Source organism: Cryptomeria japonica, chromosome 3 (genome assembly GCF_030272615.1).
Source record: "Cryptomeria japonica chromosome 3, Sugi_1.0, whole genome shotgun sequence".
Lineage (NCBI taxonomy): Eukaryota > Viridiplantae > Streptophyta > Pinopsida > Cupressales > Cupressaceae > Cryptomeria > Cryptomeria japonica.
In genome coordinates, this window is record NC_081407.1 from 345831833 (window position 1) to 345841825 (window position 9993).

Sequence of the window (9993 nt, forward strand, 5' to 3'; positions counted from 1 at the left end):
CTTCAGATAAGAGGGAAGGAATCATTCGCTTAGGGAATGCCCAGCAGGATTTCAATAATTGGATTGAAAGGAATGGCCTTCTGGAAATAGACTCAGGAGACACCTTCACATGGACAAACAGAAGGAAAGGTTTCAGTAATATAGCAGAAAAAATAGACAGATTTTTCTGGCAAGGGGATTTGACTCTTTTTCCTTTTACTCCCTCTTGCAATGTTCTCCCTTGCTCAGGCTCGGATCACTACCCCATTTTGCTCTCTTTACAAGGCACTCGGGGATCATCCAGGACTCCTTTTAGGTTTGAAAATATGTGGATGAAAGAGCCAAATTTCCTTACACTGATAGAAAATTGGTGGAAGGAAGGATCATTTGAGGGTTCAAAACTTTTTTGCTTCATTGCAAAGCTAAAACTAGTCAAACAGAAACTGCTCCAATGGAACTCCCAGCATTTTAAAAACATTTTCTCATCAAAAAGACTTATAGAAGAGCAATTAGCAGCCCTAAATGACAGGATTATCTTGGCTGGTATGGATCAAGAATCCTTTCAACAGGAAAGGTCCCTCTTATTGGAGTATGAAGACATCCTCTCTAAAAAAGAAATCTTTTGGAAGCAAAAATCTAGAGAGAACTGGCTCAGAATGGGGGACAAAAACACTAAGTTTTTCCATAACGTAACAAAAATCAGAAGAAGAAAGAATTGGATATCTAAATTGCAAACTAGACATAACCAAATCTCAGAGGACCTGGAGGAAATAAAGGAAGAGATTATTTCCTTCTATTCCAATCTCCTGAACAACAATGAAGGATCTCATCTACTGGACCAAAAAAAGTTGTTGTCTGGGATCCCCAAGATTATATCAGATGAACAAAATCAGATGCTAAATGAGAAAATAAAAATGGAAGAAGTATTCCAAGCTCTAAACCAGCTCCCCTCTGGTAAGGCACCAGGGCCGGATGGCTTCCCTGCAGATTTCTATAAGAAATGATGGCATATCTTAGGTTAGGAAATCTCAAAAGCTCTAGAGTGCTCAAGAAGATCAGGGAAAATTCTTAAAGAAGTAAATAATACCTTCATAGCTCTCATTCCAAAGAAGGAGAAAACAGAAAATCTTGGAGATTATAGGCCTATTTCCCTATGCAACACAGTCTATAAAATCCTCTCAAAAGTGATGACTAACAGACTGAAGCCTCTCATGAACAACATCATCTCAGAAGAACAGACAGGGTTTGTTCCTAGCCATTCAATCCTTGATGGAGTGATCGTAGCGCAAGAAGCAATCCACACCCTCCAAAGCACAAATAGGCCAGGTATGATAATAAAGTTAGACATTACAAAAGCTTATGATAGTGTAGATTGGCATTTTCTTTGTAAAACCATGCAAGCTTTTGGCTTTGATAATCAATGGATAAATTGGGTATTTGAGTGCATCTCAACGCCCAAATTTTCAATTCTGGTTAATGGTAAACCAGCGGGGTTTTTCTCTTTCTCAAGGGGTATTAGGCAAGAAGATCCTCTTTCTCCCTTTCTTTACATAATAATGGGGGAGGCTCTGGGAAGGGCAATCAAAGCTAGTCATGTCAACCATAAGTTAGAGGGAATCAAAATAACTAAAGATTTTGTAGTTACTCACCAGCAGTTTGCAGATGACAATCTTCTCTTGGGGGCAGCAAATGTAAAGGAAGCCACCCATCTCAATCAGATTTTAGAGATGTATGGAAGGGCTTCAGGCCAATTAAGAAATAAGGATAAAACTAAAGTCTACTTCTTCACAACTCCAATCTCACTACAGACCAGAATTCTCAGAATTCTAAACTGCAAAGAAGGATGTCTTCCATGCACTTACTTGGGCATTCCAATAGATCGAGGTCTAAGGAACTCTAAATTTTGGGATCCCTTAAAACTTAAAGTTGAACAAAGTGCAAATTCCTAGAAGGGCAAATGGCTATCTTGGGCGGGAAGACTAGTGATGATCCAAGCAGTGATCTCGGCCCTTCCAATTTATCTACTATCTATATTATCCTTAACATCTAGTGCCAATTCCTTCATAATCAAGAAGATGAGAAATTTCTTCTGGCAAAACACCGAAGAGAAGCATAAAATTGCTTTAATAGCTTGGGACAAAATTATCAAGCCCAGACCAATGGGTGGTCTAAGCATCAAGGACTTTAAACTGCAAAATATAGCCTTAGGGGCTAAACTAGTCTGGAAATTCATCAAAAACCCTAATGCTTCTTGGGTTAGAATGTTGGCAACAAAGTATCTCCCAGATCAGAATTATCTTAACATCCTCAGATCAGGCAATTTCCCCAAGGGGTCCAGAACATGGCACTTCATTATCTCTTGTAGAAATCTGGTTTCAAATTCGATTTCTTGGGATATTCATGAGGGCTCATCTAGCCTATTCTGGGAGGACTCCTGGGGTGGTTATCCACCTCTGGCAAATCTAATCCATATCCCTGTTACAGAACACTGGTTCAAACAGAATTGGGGCTCCAGAGTTGAAGACTATTTGGAAATGGTTGACATGTTGAACCCACAAAGCTGGAGATGGAAATCAATGGAGGGCTTGCCAATTCCAAGGGAGGATCTAGATGAACTTTTAGGTCATCTAGAAGCAAGAAACATCAACCCCAGAAGAGGAGAAGACCCTCTTATCTGGGCGCCTTCCAAAACAGGACAGTATAATTCAAAAGATGGATACAGAATTCTAGTCAGCCTTGCAGAGCAAAGCAATCACAATATCCCTTTGAAGATGTTTTGGAGTTCCAAAGTCATACCGAAAGCGGGCATTTTTGCATGGTTGGCAGTCCGGAAAAAAATTCTAACTGCAGATAAGTTCACAAGAATGGGCTATGAAGGTCCTTCAAGATGCATTTTATGTAAAGCTCAATCAGAGTCAGTGAACCACCTCCTCTTGAATTGCCCTTTTGCTTCCAACTGCTGGAGATGGCTTTGTGCCAAATTGGATCTGATCATAGCCTTGCCGAATGAAATCAAATCTCTTTTCCAAAGTTGGCCCCTTCATATTAAGGAGAGCTCTCTGAGCCAAATTTTGGAAGTGTCTCCATCATTGGGAAATCTGGAAAGAAAGGAACCGCAGGCTATTTGAAGGCAAAGCTAGGAGACAGGAATCAATTTTGAACTCAATTGAATCGGCAATAGTGGACCCAGTTAACTGCAGAACAACCTTTTCTTTGGACCAGTCCAAAGTTTTTTCTTCATGGGATGAAAATATCAATGTAAAGTGGCAAGGCATTATTATCCCTTCATCCTCTTGCCAAAAAACCAAGGCAAGAAAAGATGCAATCTGGTCCCCCCCAAAGTCAGATTGGGTAAAATTGAACTTTGATGGGGCCTCCAGAGGCAATCCTGGCCCTTCCGGAATAGGCTACGTTATCAGAGATCAAACAGGAGCAGTTATTGGGAAAATGGCAAAGTCAATCCCTCCAGACACCAATAACATAGCAGAGTTCACTGCTCTGCTACTTGGCTTGAAGGACTGCATCAACCATGGCCTTAGAAATGTCTCAGTGGAAGGAGACTCGAAGATAGTAATAAATGCTATAAGGAAAAAGAAAACCCCCAACTGGAGGCTCCAAGCATTATTGGAAAGAATCCTAGAAAATTTGAACAGCCTTGAACATTTTGAGGCAAAACATATCTACAGGGAAGCGAATGAAGTGGCAGATGCCTTATCAAAATCAGTAGCTCAAGGCACTTTCACTCATTGGTGGTCTCAGGGCATTCAACTTACTGGTAATGCAGATCGGACAAGCTAACAAGCTTTGTTCATACAGGTTTTTGGGGCCGCTCTTTGCTAGCAGGTTGGTGGATCGCAAAATTTAAATTTGAACGCTTATGACCCGCTCTTTTTTGGCGGTTGATCCCAACAGCTATCTCCTTTCTTCAAATTAAAGTGTTCATTTAAACCTAGGGCTCATGGTGGGTCCGGGTTAGCCTTGCTAACAAACCGCTAAATCAAACTTTGCCTCCACAAAAATGGGATTCTCGAAGCTCCAGCTGGAGAGCACCGTCACTCAATCCTTTTGCATGAGTTGTCCACAGGTTAATCCTTTTATCTGCACTTGAGTAGATTTGGCTCGATCTGGGCATTTATTCTCCGCCACCTTCACGTGAGCCTTTATTGCCCCTCTAATCTTCATTATTACTTGTTGAGTCGTGCACCCGATTTTCTTGCCGAAGCGTCCTCCTCTCGCTTCCTTCTTTCCTTCCTGCATCTTCTGGTTTTTCTCTTTGGTTTCCCTTCTCGCCTGTCTTTTCCTTCGGCCACCATGTCTTCTGAGCCTCCGTTTGGTTTTATCATGAGTGTTTACCCAAGGCCTACCTCTTGTTTCGACGCAAACACTCCTATATCACTTAGTGCCTCCACTCGCCAAGTCTCTTTCAAAAGGATAATAGATTTGAGACTTAAGCGTCTCCTTATCCATGCGGATCCTCCAGTTTTACTTGCAGTCAAATTGATTCTGGGTAGTGCCCATTTGAGCAGGGATGAATACCCGCGAGACAACACCAGCATCTCCTCCAGGTTTGTGGCTTCTCTGTTGGACCAGAAGCTACCCAAGCAATCGGTTTGGAATCTCACCAGGGAGCTCTTTCCAGTGGAAATTCTCCAAGAATTTCAAGAAATCTTGAATAAGGCCCTCCATGACTCTGGCGCACCCTGGCCAAGCAACCGGATTCTTTTCAATGCCCACGGAGAGCTCATCAAATACTATCCATTCCTACTTGACCTGAAGGGTAAAGAACTGGATAGACACAGAGTCTTTGCCAGCGTAAGTCTGAGCTATCTCAAGTGGAGATTCTTAGGAGACGACCCAGAGGCTCAAGGAAAAGAGGAGGATCTCTTCTAGTTTGCAAAGATGAATGGAATCCTGCCTATGAAAGCTGCAGAAGCAGAAACAAAACCTGAGCAGAGTTGCAGAGGTGGCTCGAGCAGAGGTCGTAGGAGCGTGGGTCGTGGTCGAGCAAGATTGGAGCCGCTGCAACCCGACCTTCCCACTGCAAGCTAGGCCCTCTTCTATTGATACTTCAATTTCCCTACCCGATACTTAATCATAAATTTGTATATATTTTATTTTGGCTTCATACTTTCATGTTTAAATACTCTGGTTCTAGGCAGTTGGAAATCTGCCATTATCGTTTATAGTCCTTTTTTCTCCAGACTATTAAATTTTTTGATGTCTCTGATAAAATGGCTAAATCATAAGCCTAAAGGTTTCCAGTCGTTTGAGGGAACTATGTTATGCTGGGTTCTCTGAGAGCAGGTGTTTTTTGAATGTTATGAAACTCAGCGAATAATCTCTGTATTTAACCTAAATTAATATAAAAAAAGTTAAAATAATCTGAAAAAAGGTAAGAAAAATCTATTATTGTTATTTAATGCCAAGTACAGTGAGTAGAAATAGAAACAAACATAGGAAATAAAAATAGAATCTGTTCAATGTCGCCAATTAAAACTGTCTCAGGCCTAGACCCTCAAATTCCCAACCAAACTCAAATTCTCGGTCAATGAGGTATAACTTATAATTTAGAGTACAAAACAAAAAATTGAAATCACAATTAGCCTATGAGGCCTCCAAGCTACAAGAAGTCAAAATGTGAAATCGATACTTCAATATCCTGGTTCTCCCTTTAAATGCAGTCACGATCAGCAAATACCTCATGCAAGATGATCAAATCCTCATTATCAAAAAATGCTAGAAATAATGTGAAAACCTAAAATCAACTAATAAATGATTTACCCTAGCGTACATCCCAATTGTTTGATGACTAACAATTATTCAAATCTTCGATCTCAAATTCTTCCATTCACTTTCTCTAATAAAAAAATTCTGGAGTTCAAAACTGTAAAAGATGAAAGTAAAACTTTAAATCTCTGTACGCATAAGTGAGTGGAGGTGTTTTTTTCAAAAGACAACCAAAAAACTAATAACACATCAGATGATGTCTAAAGGGATGTGAAAAACTAAATACGACTGAAAAGATGTGCCGTAGGGTACACCATAAGTGTTTAAAGAAAACAATTCTTTGAATCCCTGATCAATGAATTCTTAGTTAGCTATGTTCTAAACAAATTTCATTCTCAAGTAAAAAACTGTGAAAATGAAGCCAAAATTAAACAACCTAGTATTTATGAGTGAGTAAAGGTGATTTTTTCAATTTTGAGAAAACAGACAAAACTCACAATCAATTCAATAATATGCAAATAATTCGTGGTTTCTTCAACAACCTGCAGCTTTTTTGTGGAGTTTTCAATTAAAATATTTTCTCAAAAAACCACCTGCACAGTTTCACTCAGCACAGGTCTGGTGTCAAACGGCAATTAATTGTGGTTAACCATGGTTTATTCCCAATTCTTGCTTCCAACGCCATCATGTCTCAACATGTGAACGAGATTGATCATATATGCACAGTAAACAAAAAAGCAATGTGGAATGAAATCGCCCAATTTTGTTATCAGTTTTAGCCTCCAAAAGAAAACAGTTTAAAAACTTTTTGTAGTTGTCATTTTGTTCGTTGGCATAATATTTTGGGGATTTAGGTGGATGGATGTTAAATTCAGACAAGCCAGATGCTCAGACAAATATAGGTATAGTTTTGCGAAGAGACTCCCCAGTAAAATTTCTCTAGACGAAATGAGGATTGCTTCTTGATGGAAGCAGCAGCAACAAGAGCTGTGAGACAGCATGAGTCCCTGCCTTTAGCTAAAAACATGCTAGCAATGCAGTGAATTGTTGAGAACAATTAAGTAGTATAAATATCGAATGTTTGTTAGCAATGCAGTGAATTGTTGAGAACAATTAAGTAGTATAAATATCGAATGTTTGTTGTGAGAGATAGTTAACTATACTGTAAAGACATAGACGAATTAGAATTACTCAAATTTTTTCACGATTTAGAGTTTAATGGTTAGAACTTAATGGTTAAGTTTGCATTGCAGCCATATACGAAGAAAACTTGTAACAATAGAGAGGATAAAACAACATGGATACATCATGTATTCAAAAGAATATTTCATGTAAATTGTTCGTATTTACTGCACATGTACCGTGTTCTTCTAGGCCAATAATATTTCTTGTGTTAATTGCTAAAATAGAGATTTGGGAAACGACATCTATAAACACAAAATTACCCTTCTATATTTGCAGCTAGTTAAGATAATACATGGTTAACAATGAAACGGTGCTTTGATTGTTATTAGACTATTAATTGTAATTTGATTGTTTGATTGTTAATTTTTTTTTTTTGTTTGAAGGCGGTAATTGCTAATATTTGTTTGACTATTAATTGTAATTTGATTGTTTGATTGTTATTAGACTATTAATTGTAATTTGATTGTTTGATTGTTAATTTTTTTTTATGTTTGAAGGCGAGTCTCTTTCTTTGATTTTTTGAGTTGATATAATCTAGCTTTCATTGATTTTTTGAGTTGATATAATCTATCATTTTCAATGTATTTATATGCTTCTATTATGATTACTCTCTATATTGGGGTGTAATTGTTATTTGATTGTGTTTGACTATAGACTCTCATTTTATTTTTTATTGATTGTTCGAAATAGTCTCTTTCTTTGACTTTTTATTAGATTCAAGAGCTTATTTTACATTTAAAATTATAAATACAATCATAATTAAAAACTAAAAAATACAAAAAAATATTTAAAAAAATCACAGTAAAAAACAAAAAATACAATGAAAATAAGGGAGGAAATAGATGTAAGGTGTAGTAGTCAACATCCATATGCCAAGTATACCCAAAATTTTTATTTTTTATATTAAAAATTATAAGTAAACCCAAAATACTTAAAAAATTAAAAGTGAAATGAAACCTATTGAAAAAGTAAATTATCAATTCATAATATTTTTTTTTCATATTACTATTTTAAAAAATAGTTATCTTTCTTATAAACTTACAATTATTTACCTATTTGTATTTTTAGAAGTGAAACAATAATATTACTAATTTTTTATTATATATAAAGTCACTTAATCATATTTTATATATGCTATAATATTATAACTATTCAAATAAATCAAAATAAAAGAGATTCAAAAATCTTATTCATATAACTAAAAAATTATTATTTTTTAAATATATATAGTAAAAACTTACATTTAATATATTTCTTAAAATGACATGTATGTATGTATGTATGTATATGTGTGTGTCTCGTATGATTAAAATAAATAAGAATATATATTTTTAAAATATTAAATATATAATTATTAATTATTATTTTTATAATATAAAACTCATATTCATATATTGTATTATTGAATATTTTCATATAATATATATATCTTAAAAATAATTTAATTATATATTATAGATGCTATAATATTATAACTATTAAAATGAATAAAAACCAAAATTTCAAAAATCTGAAACATACAATATTTTATGTGAAAGTTTTAAATATATAATTAAAGAATAATTATATTTAATTTACTATTTTCTATATATATCTATCAAAATTAAATAATAATATTATTAACTTTTTATATAATATGCATTTCAAAATCACTTAATTATTTATATAATAATCATTAAAATAAATAAGAATATGCTTTTTAAAATATTAAACATTTAATTTATTATTTAAAAATTTTAAGTATAAAACGAATATTAATATATTATATTTATTACTTCACTGATAAAAGCTTTTAAAAAAGAAATTTAAAAAAAAAATTAAAAAAAATTATTCTCAAACTTGAAAATATATCCCTTCCGTGTTCATAGAAGACAAAAAAAAACAATGTGATACTTATGTAAAAAAATAATATAAAGTTCTAAATCTTAAAAGTTAAAAATTAAAATATTTCATTAAATGCTATCCTTTTGGCACACCAGTCTTTCCTCCGTAAGTGAGCATAGTAAAGTGAAAACTCTCTCGCAACAGTGGAAATAGTGCAACCCGTCACAGAAAACAGGTAGAAATATACGGAAAACAATGATGATGGAGAAACCCGGTGATGATGGAATACAAAGAAACTGGAATAAAGAGAAAACGACAACGGAAAATTTTAAAAAAAATCTAACGACTACCGATGCTCAAATGGTCTTTCATTTGTTGCACGCCGTTGATGGCCGAAGTCAGGTCGCCCTTCTCAATAAGGAAGAAAAAATAAATTCCTTTGATTGGTCAGTTCTTTTCATTTTTAAAGAAAAAAAGAAAAACCCCAGGAAAAAGTATCCTACCAATCAGAAAAATCTAAAAGTAGAAAGAAAAATGAAATTAAAAAATAATTTACCCTAAACTATAAGATAAACTTTAGAATAAATCCTTGACACAGTTTACGAAGCAAAATTAATTGAAAGAGATGAAAACATTAGTCTCCGCCTATAGATAGGCGGGACTAATAAATTGATTATCTAATTGTCTTCAAAATAAAAATACAGAGAAAAATCCATTATCATGAAACACTTCTCGCATTATCTATCATAACAAATAAATTAATTGAATAGTAATGATTTAATTTTTAACTTCTCCAAAATCTTACCTTCTATATAGAAAGGAGAGAAGGCAAGCATATGTAATAATAATCTCTGTAAAACATGCCTTATGTAAATATGACCCAATTTTGCTTCAAAACCTATTTCAAGACAAAATATCAGAGGCATTCATTGCAGCCATGGTAATTAATGTAATGTGTCCATGATATCGAACTCTATTTATTGTGCATTCTTAAATGTTCTTAAAAAGAGAACATTGATTGTTTCTACTAAAAAGTAATTTCATGTTCATTACAAAGATTAAATTTGTATTAATATGTAATAAATGATATTAATGTTAAAGATTAATTCTTTTATTTTGACATCAAAATATGGGTAAAAATTTAATTAAAACAAGAGAAGCACAAAGCAAGAAGGGTCAACGGTCTAGCAGAGAAAAGAGAACTATACAACCTTGTCTATATCCACTAATTGATCCAACATGTGAGAAAATTCTCAAGATAATTGCTCCTTATCCATG

The 9993-nt window shown here is 34.6% G+C and overlaps 1 protein-coding gene across 7 annotated transcripts in view; it reads right to left on the reverse strand.

Moving 5' to 3' along the window:
- Positions 1-9659, reverse strand: part of LOC131034831 (uncharacterized) — a 41534-nt gene extending 31875 nt beyond the window's left edge. For 2 of the 7 annotated variants that reach the window (XM_057966426.1, XM_057966427.1), the window contains exon 1: positions 9521-9659. The gene's annotated coding sequence lies outside the window, so the exon portion shown is untranslated. Of the gene's footprint in view, positions 1-6203; positions 6659-9520 lie in introns of those variants that run through there. The other 5 variants (XM_057966425.1, XM_057966432.1, XM_057966430.1 and 2 more) reach the window with 3 other exon arrangements.
- Between the last annotated feature and the right edge of the window lie 334 nt (positions 9660-9993).